The sequence below is a fragment of the Mobula birostris genome, chromosome 1, assembly GCF_030028105.1.
Source record: "Mobula birostris isolate sMobBir1 chromosome 1, sMobBir1.hap1, whole genome shotgun sequence".
NCBI classification, from domain to species: domain Eukaryota; kingdom Metazoa; phylum Chordata; class Chondrichthyes; order Myliobatiformes; family Myliobatidae; genus Mobula; species Mobula birostris.
In genome coordinates, this window is record NC_092370.1 from 2,896,385 (window position 1) to 2,910,576 (window position 14,192).

Here is a 14,192-nt window from a genome sequence, read left to right on the forward strand (position 1 = left end):
CTGATGGCAGCAGTGAGAAGAGAGCATGACCTGGGTGGTGGGGGTCACTGATGATGGATGCTGTTTTCCTGCGACAGTGCTCCCTGTATATGTGCTCAGTGGTGGGGAGGGCTTTACCTGTGATGGACTGGGCTGTACGATTTTCCATACCAGCCTGTGATGCACCCAGTCAAGGTACTCTCCTCCACACATCTAGAGAAGTTTTTCAAAGTTTTAGATGCCAATCCGGGTTGGTGACCGGGTGAAACGTTACTCGCCTTCCTTTGCTCACCAGTCAGGGTTGAAAGGTCACCAGAACTACAGGGAGGATGTGGATACGATAGAGAGAGTACAGAGGAGATTTAACCATATAACCATATAACAATTGTGACGAGAATACACATAAATTAAGATGTTTGCTGGCCTGGGCTAGCATCAGTGGCATCAGCAGTTGGTCTGCCACCTGCCCTCAGGGGAAGGAGAGATAAGGAACAATGAAGCAGCATCTGGAGATGTGTAATGAAGGGACGGGAGAGAGAGCTGTCTAGAGCGGCTCCCCCTTTGAACCCTGAACTGTTTGAAGTGATGGACAGGCGATACCCCAGCAGGGGGATAAAAAGGGACAGGTTCGCTAAGGCAGGACACACACGACACCCGAGGTAACGAGACCCTGGAAGCGGTGCGCCTCTCACCAGTCGGTGGGAAGTACCGGACCTTAAACTCACAGAGTGGAAAGGTACGATCAGTGGGAACCCGGTGTGTGTCCGCCCTCGCTTGGGTGCCGGGTTCACTGCAGAGGATCGACTGCATCTGGAGGAGGGGTCACAGTCGGTGACCTCAGGTGACATCACAAAGGACCCGCCCGGAAGCTGCTTGTGAGCAATATCGCCGGTCTGTGAGTGGAAGCCGTTTCTGAATGATCAGTCGTTCCCGTTCTCGCTCTCCCTCCCCCCCCCCCACGTTGTCCATCGCCATGGCAACGATTACTGCGAACTGAACTAAATCGAACTGGACTTTTGTGTCACTTTGAAATTGGTCATTTACCCCTAGACAACGATAGAGCTTGATTGATGCTGTTATCTTAATTCTGTGCACATGTGTGTTTATCATTGCTGAACTGTTGCATTTATTATCCTTTCGATTACTGTGTTGCTTGTTTCTTTAATAAAACTTTCTTAGTTCTAGTAATCCAGACTCCAACTGAGTGATCCATTTCTGCTGGTTTGGCAACCCAGTTACGGGGTACGTAACACAATTACAGCACAGAAACAGGCCATCTCGGCCCTTCTAGTCCGTGCCAAACTCTTACTCTCACCTAGTTCCACCGACCTGCACTCGGTCCATAACCCTCCATTCCTTTCCTGTCCATATATCTATCCAATTTAACTTTAAACGACAACATCCAACCTGCCTCAACCACTTCTGCTGGAAGCTTGTTCCACACCGTTACCACTCTCTGAGTAAAGAAGTTCCCCCTCATGTTGCCCCTAAACTTTTGCCCTTTAACTCTCAACCCATGTCCTCCTGTTTGAATCTCCCCCACTCTCAATGGAAAAAGCGTATCCAGGTCAACTCTATCTATCCCCCTCATAATTTTAAATACCTCCATCAAGTCCCTTCTCAACCTTCTACACTCCAAAGAATAAAGACCCAACTTGTTCAACCTTTCTCTGTAACTTAGGAGATGAAACCCAGGTAATATTCTAGTAAATCTTCTCTATACTCTCTCAATTTTGCTGACATCTTTCCTATAATTCGGTGACCAGAACTGTACACAATACTCCAAATTTGGCCTTACCAATTCCTTGTACAATTTCAACATTATATCCCAACTCCTATACTCAATGCTCTGATTTATAAAGGCCAGCATACCAAAAGCTTTCTTCACCACCCTATCCACATGAGATTCCACCTTCAGGGAACTATGCGCCATTATTCCTAGATCCCTCTCTTCTACTGCATTCTTCAATGCCCTACCATTTACAAGGATGTTGCCTGGATTGGAGGGTGTAACTTATGAGAATAGGTTGAATGAACTCGGCCTTTTTTCCTTGGAGCGACGGAGGGTGAGAGGTGACCTGATAGAGGCGTATAAGATGATGAGAGGCATTGATCGTGTGGATAGTCAGAGGCTTTTTCTCTGGGAGGTAGGAATAGGTGAAAAGGAATTGAATTTACTGAGGAGGGTGAAATGTTGTTGAGAGGCCAATCAGGTAGGTGTGGTGTCAGGAATAAAATAACCTGCACTTGCAATGGCTGCCTGTATACCAATTCAGCTGTGGACGACTGCAAGTCCTCCTTTGGAGAGTTCTGCGCCCCAGCAAGACCCATGGGAGATGATCATGCTGGTCAAGGAAGCTCTCAGAGCAGCCCAGAGGTCTGATATGAATTGGGGACCACAGTCGCCACGTCTGCGGTCGTCGATGATGGAAGGACGGCCCCTGGCCACCTGGTGGTACAGTCTGCCATGATAAGAAGTGTGTGAAACCACAGGAGTGGGGAAGATACCATAAGACACAGGAGCAGAATTAGGCCATTCAGCCCATCTAGTCTACTTCACCATTCCATCATGGCTGATCCCGGATCCCAATCAACCCCATAAATCTGCCTTCTCACCATATCCTTTGATGCCCTGACTGATCTGGAAACTATCAACTTCCGCCTTAAATACACCCATGGACTTGGCCGCCACCACAGCCAGTGGCAGAACATTCCACAGATTTACTTCTCTCTGGCTAAAAAAAAATCCTCCTTACCTCTGTTCTACAGTGTCACCCCTCAATTTTGAGACTGTGCCCTCTAGCTCTGGATACCCCCACCATAGGAAACATCCTCTCCACATCCACCCTGTCTAGTCCTTTCGACATTCGGTAGGTTTCAATGAGATCCCCCGCAATTCTTTTAAATTCCAGTGAGTACAGGCCCAAAGCTGTCAAATGCGCCTCATATGTTAACCCCTTCATTCCCAGAATCATCCTTGTGAACCTTCCCTGGATTCTCCAATGACAACACATCCTTTCTGAGATATGACACACAAGTGCGGCCTGCCTAGTGTCTTATAAAGGCTCGGCATTAACTTCTTGCTTTTATATTCTATTCCCCTTCAAATAAATGTCAACATTGCATTTGCCTTCTTTACCACAGACTCAACCTGTAAATTAACCTTCTGGGAGTTTTGCACAAGGACTCATAAGTCCCTCTGCACCTCTGATGTTTGAACCTTCTCCCCATTTAGATAATAGTCTGCACTATTGTTCCTTTTACCAAAATGCATTATCATACATTTCCCAACACTGTATTCCATTTGCCACTTTTTTGCCAATTCTTCCAATTTGTCTAAGTCCTGCTGCAATCACATTGCTTCCTCAGCACTACCTACCCCTCCACCTACCTTTGTATCATCCACAAACTTTGCCACAAAACCATCAATTCCATTATACAAATCACTGACAAACAATGTGAGAAGTAGCTGTCCTAATACTGACCCCTCAGGAACACCACTAGTCACTGGCAGCCAACCAGAAAAGGCCCCTTTTATTCCCAAGCACTGCCTCCTGCCTGTCAGCCATTCCTCTATCCATGCCAGAATCTTTCCTGTAACACCGTAGGGTTTTATCTTGTTAAGCAGCCTCATGTGTGGCACCTTATCAGACGCCTCCTGAAACTCCAAGTGAATGACATCCGCTGCCTCGTAGAGTTCAAGGTGCACACTGACATGGTCAAACCGTCACTCGGGGACCTGAAAAGCCGCCAATGGCAGCTGGACACGATGGTTAATTTTTTCTCGCGGGCAGTACTCCAATCACACACGTTTTCTAAGGCAGTGCCACACAAACTTCAGTGCAACTGGTTTCTGGGAGGTCTTCAGGCCCGGATGTGAGAGGCCATGTACGGAGTTAAAAACAGTCAGCCTCCAGTTTGCGGGCATGATTGGGTGAGGGTGACCGGTTGAGACGTCAGAAAAGGGAGAAACCCCAGCTTTCCCAAACTTAACGTCAGCTAACCACAAGCCCTTGACGGCTGTTTGCTAAGCCTGGAGCTCTGGTTCAGTAACTCGGTCAGCTGCCATGCCAGCATAGTTAACTCCTATGTTTATGGCCTCAGCGGTTGGACATGAGAGGCAATCAGCCATGACGTTACTTTTCCCCTTGACGTATTGTATAATAGTTGTGAACTCTGATATGTAGGCCGGTTGGCTTTGCTTCTATACAGACCAAGGATCTGAGATTTTGGTCATCGTGTGCACGAGAGGTTTGTGGTCAATGAATGCTGGGAAATGGTGACCCTGTATAACAAAATGGTTGACAGGCAGATAGAGACTGAGAAGCTCACAGTCAGCTTCCTTTAGGGGGTCAGAGCTGCTGGCTAAAGAAGGCGAGCAGCTGCCACATGCCTCAGACCAACTGTTTGTGCACAGCACAGTCTGAAGTGTCAGTAGTAATGGCTATGGGTGCGTCAGAGAGCAGGAGTGTCAGAAGGGTTGCGTGGCAAGAGCTCATTTGCTATCATCAAATGCCCTGGTCATGTCCGCCCACCAGACCAGTCCAGTGCATGCAGCAAGGCATGTGAGTTTACCGGCGAATTCCCAAACCTCACCAAGCCCACAGTCGCAGACATGGGTCGAGCACCAGATTTCCAGCCACCTCACGCGGAGGTCACCAATGTAGGTGCTCACAAAAACAACGCGAGGCATTTTGTGTTTAAGAAATTCCATAACAACTCATTTATTGTACAGCACTGAACACAAAAAGCATGGTAAAAGAACTTCCCATGATACATCATCACGCCAGCCCAGCATCTCAAAGTGAGCCCCAACTCAATATCGATGGTTGTGGATTATGTACATTTCCACCAATTACGTCACCCTGCACCATCATCGTGAGCCTGGAGTTCGAGCCCTAGTGCCTGGACCCTCATCCAGGGACCTTGCTTATCGTCAGCAGTGAGTCCTGAGGTCGAAACCTCAAGGGCAATCTGAAGTCTGGAAGGTGAGGCCTGAAAGTTCAAGTCCTGAGTCTTCGAGTGCACTGGAAAATCCAAACCCCAAAGTCTGTGAATCTGTGAGTCCTCTGGAGGCTGTAGTCTGTAGACAGCCAGTCCTGGGATTAGAGGACAGTGTTCGTGTGTTTGGATTTGAATTAAATTGAATTGACTTTATTTCTTATATCCTTCACATACATGAGGAGTAAAAATCTTCACGTTACATCTCTGTCTAAATGTGCAATGTGCAATTTATAATAAATGATATGTACAACAGGACAGTCAATATAGCATAGAAATACAGTTGTATCAGCGTGAATTAATCAGTCTGAATTAACCTACTCTTATATCAATAACCCTTCCCTCCCACAAAACCCTTCATTTTTCTATCATCCACGTGCCTAAGAGTCTCTTAAATGCCTGTAATGTATCTGGTCCTACCACCACCCCTCGACACTTCCACCACTCTCTGTAAAAAACTTCCCTCTGACACCCTCCCTATTGTGACAAGAGACCGAGGTGAGGACGGTTAGGACCCAGGTGCTGGAGTGTGCAGGACCAAGTTACAGTACGAGACTGAAATGAGAACAGGGTTCTAAACTAGAGTTGGATTGATGAATGAATGAATTGAATTAAAGGAATGAATAAATTGACTTTATTTCTTACATCCTTCAGATACACGAGGAGTAAAATCTTTATGTTATGTCTCCATCTAAATGTGCAATGTGCAGTCATAGTAATTTATAATAATTAGAACAGTCAATGTAACATAGAATACACTCAAATCAGCGTGAGTTCATCAATCTGATGGCCTGGTGGAAGAAGCTGTCCCGGAGCCTGTTGGTCCTGGCTTTTATGCTGCAGTACCATTTCCCGGATGGTAGCAGCTGGAACAGTTTGTGGTTGGGGTGACTTGGGTCCCCAGTGATCCTTCGGGCCCTTTTTACACACCTGTCTTTGTAAATGTCCTGAATAGTAGGAAGTTCACATCTACAGATGTGCTGGGCTGTCCGCACCACTCTCTGCAGAGTCCTGTGATTGAGGGAGGTACAGTTCCCATACCAGGCAGTGATGCAGCCAGTCAGGATGCTCTCAATCGTGCCCCTGGAGAAAGTCCTTAGGATTTGGGGGCCCATACCAAACTTTTTCAGCTGTTTGAGGTGAAAGAGGTGCTGTTGTGCCTTTTTCACTACACAGCCGGTATGTACAGACCGCGTGAGGTCCTCAGTGATGTGGATGCCGAGGAACTTAAAGCTGTTCACCCTCTCAACCCCAGATCCATTGATGTCAATAGGGGTTAGCCTGTCTCCATTCCTCCTGTAATCCACAATCAGCTCCTTTGTTTTTGTGACATTGAGGGAGAGGTTGTTTTCTTGCTACCACTGTGTCTGGGTGATGACTTCCTCTCTGTAGGCTGCCTCATTATTTTTTGAGCTTAGGCCAATCAGTGTCGTGTTGTCAGCAAATTTAATTAGCAGATTGGAGCTGTGGGTGGCAACATGGTCATGAATATACAGAGAGTAAAGGAGGGGGCTTAGGACACAGCCCTGAGGGGCTCCTGTGTTGAGGGTCAGAGGGGCTGGCAATCTGACAAGAAGTCCAGGATCCAGCTACACAAGGCAGGGTGAAGGCTGAGGTCTCTAAGCTTCTTGTTGAGCCTGGAGGGAATTATAGTGTTGAATGCTGACTGTGGTGTAAGAACTTGATGGAGTGATGGGTGGAGCATTACTCTGAACTCTTCTCCAGAGAAAGCAGCATCTCGGACAGCACGCTGGACGCCGTGGAATGCCTGCCTGTCATGGAGGAACTGGATGCATTGCTGACTGCCGAAGAGCTGAGTAAAGCCATCGACAGCCTGCCCACTGGGAAGGCACCAGGATTGGATGGCTTTCCACCAGAGGCCATCAAATGAGCGAAGGGCGTCCTGCTAAACCACCTGCATGAACTACTGTGCCAGTGCTGGATAGAGGGAGCAGTGCCGCAAGACATGAGAGACTGCAACATTGACACCATATACAAGAACAAAGGGGACAGAAACGACTGTAACAGCTACAGGGGAATCTCCTTGCTGAGCATCGTTGGGAAAGTCTTTTCCCGCGTGGTCCTGAACAGACTGCAGAAAATAGCTGAAAGAGTATATCCTGAGTCTCAGTGCGGTTTCAGGTCAGAACGCTCCACAATCGACGTGATCTTCTCCCTTCGACAGCTACAAGAGAAATGCAGAGAGCAAAGACAACCACTCTACGTCGCTTTCATTGACCTTACAAAGGCCTTCGATCTTGTGAGCAGAGACGACCTGTTCAAAATCCTCGCCAGGATTGGTTGTCCCCCGAGGCTCCTCAGGATAGTTCAGTCATTCCACACAGACATGAAGGGCGTCGCTCAGTTCGACGGCTCTTCTTCAGAGGCCTTCAATATCCGCAGCAGTGTGAAGCAGGGCTGTGTGTTGCCCCCACCCTGTTCAGCATCTTCTTCGCAGTCATGCTGAAGCATGCCTTTGGAACATCAACTGATGGTGTCTACCTCCACACCAGATCGGACGGGAGGCTGTTCAGTCTGTCCCGGCTGAGGGCGAAAACCAAGGTTCGTGAAGCACTCATCAGGGACATGTTGTTTGCAGACGACGCGGCACTGGCAACACACTTTGAAGAGCAACTGCAACGCCTCATGGACAGCTTCTCAAGAGCCTGCCAGGACTTCAGCTTGACCATCAGCCTGAAGAAGACCAACGTGTTGGGCCAAGGCACTGAGCACCCCCCTGCCATTACCATTAACAACTACGAGCTGGAGGTAGTTCACGAGTTTACATACCTTGGCTCCACCATCACGGACAGCCTCTCCCTAGACCCCGAGATCAACAGATGGATCGGACAAGCAGCGTCAACATTCGCCAGGCTGACAAAGAGAGTCTGGGAGAACAGAAAGCTGATGAAGCACACCAAAGTTGCAGTCTACAGGGCCTGCGTCCTCAGCACACTGCTTTACGGCAGCGAGACCTGGAGCCTCTACTACAGACAAGAGCGGCGTCTCAACGCCTTCCACCTTCGCAGCCTGAGACGCATCCTGGACATCACGTGGACTGACCGAGTTACCAACAATGAGGTCTTGGCCCGCACCCAGATACCCAGCCTCGTCACCCTGCTCCAACAACGCCGTCTCCACTGGCTGGGCCACGTACACCACATGTCAGATGGGAGGATCCCAAAAGACCTGCTGTACGGGGAACTGGACTCCGGCAAGAGAGCACAAGGGCGGCCCCATCTTTGTTTCAAAGACGTTTGCAAGAGAGACATGAAGTCACTGAACATGAATGTTGAGAGGCAGTAGGACATCGCAAGCGATCTCTCTCACTGGAGGCTGGAACTACACAGAGGTCTAAAAAGAGGAGAAGAGAAGCTGAGGCTTGCTGCTGAAGAAAAGCGCACTCATTGGAAAAACAGCACCAAGACAACACTGGAGGACAGCGCCTTCAAGTGCAGTCACTGCAGCCGAGACTGTCACTCCCATGTGGGCCTCTACAGCCACAACAGACGCTGCTGTAACACAGACTGAAGCAAGACTTTCCAGGCGCAGATCCATGGTCTCGCGAGACTAACGGATGCCACCAATACCAGTGTAAGAACAGCATCTTCACGGAGGTACCCCTCTTCTCCGGGTGTGTAAGGACGGTGTGTTGTTATATTTTGCTTGTTGTGTTCTGTTGTGTTGTGTCACGTGCTGTTCAGCTGAACATTCTGGGCATGCTGTGTTGGCACTGGTGACACTTGTGGGCTGCCACATTGACACATTTCACAGTGCGTTTCAATGTACATGTGAAAAATAAATCTGAACTTCTCCATTTAGTTCCACATTGCAGTTTTAAAACATCTCCAAAGTTTGCCGAATCGTTACAGTCCATTTCTGTTCTGCTCGGTGAACGGGTTAAGGTACACTCTTTGTTTGATTTGACTTGTTTGTTAAGCAGTGATTGCACAATGAAACATCTCTTTCTTTTTCAAGAATTTTTTTGCTCAATTATCTGGGCTTTTGTAATAACCAAACAGACTGTGTTCAAACATTGCAAACACGTTAGGTCTCAGAGGTATGGTGCAGGCCAGTGTGATTACTTCTCAACAGGTATCATCCGCATTGATCCAGGGAACTGACTGGAAACCTCAGTGAAGTTTGAGGAGAAATAACACATTGTCGTGAAATGCCTTGACAGAGTGGATGAGGAGATGATGTTTCCTGTGGTGGGAGAGTCTAGGACCAGAGGACACAGTCTCACAGTAGAAAGATGTCCTTTTAGAATGGAAGTGAGGAGGAATTTTTTTAGCCAGAGCTGTAGTATCTGTGGAATTGGTTGCCACTGGTGGCTGTGGAGGCCAAGTCTTTATGTATATCTAAGGCAGAAGTTGATAGATTCTTTATTAGTCAGGACATGAAGGGATATGGGGGAGTGGGGAAGGAGGGAGGATCTTGAGGCTGAGAGGGAAAATGAATCAGCCATGATGAAATGGCAGACCAGACTCGATGGGCCAAATGGTGTAATTCTGCTCCTGTGGGATAATAAATCAGCCATGATGGAATGGCATTGGGCTGAATAGCCTAATCCAGCTCTTGTGTCTTATGGTCCATGTTCGTCAGTCAATATTTAAATGCAGAAATATTCAGATTCACTCAAATAAACAGCCTTTCACCAAATCAGAATTAAATTACCCTTTTAGACCATAAGACCATAATATAGGAGAAGAATTAGGCCATTCAGTCCATCAAGTCTGCTCCACCACCCCATCATGGCTGATTTATTATCCCTCTCGACCCCATTCTCCTGCCTTCTCCCTGTAGCACTTCACACCCTGACTAATCAATAACCTATTGACCTCTGCTTTAAATACATCCAATGACCTGGCCTCCACAGCCGTCTGAAGTAATGAATTCCACAGATTCACCACCCTCTGGCTAAAGGAATCCCACCTCATCTCTGTTCTAAATGGACATCCCTCTCCTCTGAGGCTGGGCCCTCTGGTCCTAGACTGCCCCACTATCGGAAACACCTCTCTACATCTACATTCATTTGCCCCACAGCACCAAGTCAAGTCACACAAGCAAGAGCTGCGATGATCCACGGTGTTACAAACATGGGGTTTGAAAGTTCTTTAAGGATAATCAGTTGTTCCCTCCTATCTGAGCATCTATTAAAAAGAAATACAGAAGTTTCATTTTCCCCGTCTTGGTATAAAGAAAAATATTTATTTCTCACTGTATCCCAATCATTTTCCAATTTATATTCTTTTTAACCTTTTTGCCTGTCTTACCTGTAATTTGGACCTTGAAGGGAGTTAGTGTTTCAGTGAGTTGTATGCACATGCTAAACTGTGATCTCAATCATTCACAGATTCTTATGAAGTCAGATTGTGATGTGGACACACCCCACTCCTCACTGAGTGATCAGCAGTGAAACAGTAAGCAGTTTCCAGTTCCTGGGTTTTCAGCATCCAGAACATCTTGAAAAAGCAACGACTCCAGAAGGCAGCATCCATCATTAGGGGCTCCTTCACCCAGGACATGCCCTCTTCTCCCTGTTACCATCGAGGAGGAGGTACAGGAGCCTGAAGGCACACACTCAGCGATTCAGGAACGGCTTATTCCCATCAGGTTTCTAAATTTTTCCCTCTCTTTCTCTGTTTTTTTAGATATGTACATATTTCTTATTGTAATTCAGTTTACTATTATTATGTATTGTAATGTACTGCTGCTACAAAACAACAGATTTCACATGTGCCAGTGCTATTAAACTGATTCTGATTTAGAGTATAATTTATGTATTACACTGCACTGCTTCCAGAAAACAACAACTCTCAAAGCATACAGTAGAACAGTGACATTTAATCAAATTCTAATTATTACCTTTGAGATCCCTCCAACCTCTGTCTCTTGGCCATCAGTTCTATCCCACTCCCTGGTATCTACCTAAAAACTTGTATCGTCCAACTTGACCAGATGTGAGCATCAGATCTTCGCCCGATCTCCTCCGACAATGCTCATATCCTCTCCTTTTGTTCATTCTGGACTTGAAGATGCCAAACTTCAAACTGGCTTCCCTCAAACCACTGAGACTAGAGCTGATATAAAGCTCAGCTGCCCACTGACTGAACTGCACATCGAGATTCTGCTCTTTGTGACCACATTTCACTCGAGCACTGCCTCGTATCTGAAATTCATCTACTTGTTCACACTGCTGTCTATGCCTGCAATTGCTTCTCTTCTGAAGCACACCAGAATCTCCACTACCTTCTATCTCGTTTCCCTATCACACCAGAATCTCCACTCCACTCCCTTCAATCTCGTTTCCTTACCATTTTACAGTCCCCAGTTTAGCTGCTTCTCTTGTGACATTCCTTGCACTGTTCATCAGCTGCCAAGTGGTTGAATATCTGGGACTCCATCCCTGAGCCTATAAGACTATTTAGCCAGTTGAGTCTTGCTCCACCATTCCATCATGGCTGATTAATTATCCCTCTCAACCCCATTCTCTTGCCTACTCTCTATAACCTTTGACACTCTGACTAACCAAGAAACTATCAACTTGTGATGAATTTTAACCTACTCTTATATCAGTAACCCTTCCCTCCCACAAAACCCTTCATTTTTTTTTATCATCCACGTGCCTAAGAGTCTCTTAAATGCCTGTAATGTATCTGGTCCTACCACCACCCCTCGACACTTCCACCACTCTCTGTAAAAAACTTCCCTCTGACATCCTCCCTATTGTGACAAGAGACCGAGGTGAGGACGGTTAGGACCCAGGTGCTGGAGTGTGCAGGACCAAGTTACAGTACGAGACTGAAATGAGAACAGGGTTCTAAACTAGAGTTGGATTGATGAATGAATAAATTGAATTAAAGGAATGAATAAATTGACTTTACTTCTTACATCCTTCAGATACACGAGAAGTAAAATCTTTATGTCTCTGTCTAAATGTGCAATGTGCAGTCATAGTAATTTATAATAAATAGAACAGTCAATGTAACAGAAATACACTCAAATCAGCGTGAGTTAATCAGTCTGATGGCCTGGTGGAAGAAGCTGTCCCGGAGCCTGTTGGTCCTGGCTGTTATGCTGTGGTACCGTTTCCCAGATGGTAGCAGCTGGAATAGATTGTGGTTGGGGTGACTCGGGTCCCCAATGATCCTACGGGCCCTTTTTACACACCTGTCTTTGTAAATGTCCTGAATAGTGGGAAGTTCACAACTACAGATGCACTGGGCTGTCCGCACCACTCTCTGCAGAGTCCTGCGATTGAGGGAGGTACAGTTCCCATACCAGGCAGTGATGCAGCCAGTCAGGATGCTCTCAATTGTGCCCCTGTATAAAGTTCTTAGGATCTGGGAGCCCATACCAACCTTCTTGCCTTTTTCACCACACAGTTGGTGTGTACAGACCACGTGAGGTCCTCGGTGATGTGGATGCTGAGGAAATTCAAGCTGTTCACCCTCTCAACCCCAGATCCATTGATATCAATAGGGGTTAGCCTGTCTCCATTCCTCCCGCAATCCACAACCAGCTCCTTTGTTTTTGCGACATTGAGGGAGAGATTGTTTCTTGACACCACTGTGTCAGAGAGATGACTTCTTCCCTGTAGGCCAGCTCGTTATTGTTTGAGATTAGGCCAATCAATGTAGTGTCGTCGGCAAATTTAATTAGCAGATTAGAGCTGTGGGTGGCGACACAGTCACATGGAGTAAAGGAGGGGACTCAGTACGCAGCCGAGGGGCTCCTGTATTGAGAGTCAGAGGATTGGAGGTGAGGGAACCCACTCTTACAACCTGCTGGCAATCTGACAGGAAGTCCAGCATCCAGCTGCACAAGGCAGGGTCAAAACTGAGGTCTCTGAGCTTCTTGTCGAGCCTGGATGGAATTACGGTGTCGAATGCTGAACTGTAGTCCAAGAACAGCATTCTCACATAAGCATCCTTCTTCTCCAGGTGTGTAAGGACAGTATGCAGAGCTGTGGCTATTGCGTCATCTGTCGATCGGTTGTGTCGGTAGGTGAATTGTAGGGGGTCCAGTCTGGGTGGTAGCAAACTGCAGACGTAGCCCTTGACCAGCCTCTCAAAGTATTTGCTTATTATTGAGCTGAGTTCGACAGGACGCCAGTCGTTCAGGCACGTTACCTTCATCTTTTCAGTACAGGGGCAATACAAAGTTGAGCTGATGACTGAGCACCAAATCTCAGTTCAGGTGTTTTTTAAATATTAAAATCCTGGCGCCAATTAGCGGGGCGGGCCTGGATCTTTCAAGGGATTGCAGCAGCTATCCATATTCCAGAGAGTCAATGACTAAACCCAGAAGCTGGCATGGTCAGGTGCATGCCATAACACCTATAGTTTCCTCCAATAAGTTACCTCTATGGACGTGTGGCGCAGAGTATATTGACTGGCTGCATCTCACCCTGGCACTGAAACACCAGTGTCCGGCAATGGAAAATCCCACAGGTAAAGCCCTCCCCATCATTGAGCCCATCTACACAGGAAAGCAGCATCCATCAAGGACCCAAATAAACCCAGGCCATGCTCTCTTCTCGTCGTTGCCATCAGGAAGAAGGTACGGGAGCGTCAGGACCCACATCACCAGGTCCAGGAACAGCTATTACCCCTCAACCATCAGGCTCTTGAACCAGTGGGGATAACTTCACTCACCTCAATATCGTGAACCGACTCCACAATCTATGGACTCACTCTTAACGACTCTACATCTCAATGCTCTCAATATTTATTGTTATTTATTTATTATTATCCTTTTTTTTGTTGCATGGTTTGTTGTCTTTTGCGTGTTGTTTAGTTGCGCATCTTTGATGTGTGTGATTTTTCACTGATTCTATTGTGTTTCTTTGCCTTTACTGTGAATGCCCGCAAGAAAGTGAATCTCAGGGTTGTATATGCACTTTGATAATCAATTTGCTTTGAACTTTGAGCATGTACAGCACACATTTCTCCAGTCCTGAGACACCAATCCTGAAGCTGGAGACCTTTAAGAAATGTGCTTTGAGTCTCTGCAGTTCCTTCCATGTGTTCTTTAACAGCCAGAGATGTCCTGTTTGGGCTTAGTGATTTCAAAGGTCTGATTTTTTCCCTTTTTTTAAGCATATTTATCCCATCCAAAGCTTCTTGCTTGTCCCCAGATATTACAGTGCTAGCATCATACCGCTCAGAATTCAAATCAGGGTTATTATCAACAGTCTATGCCCCAGT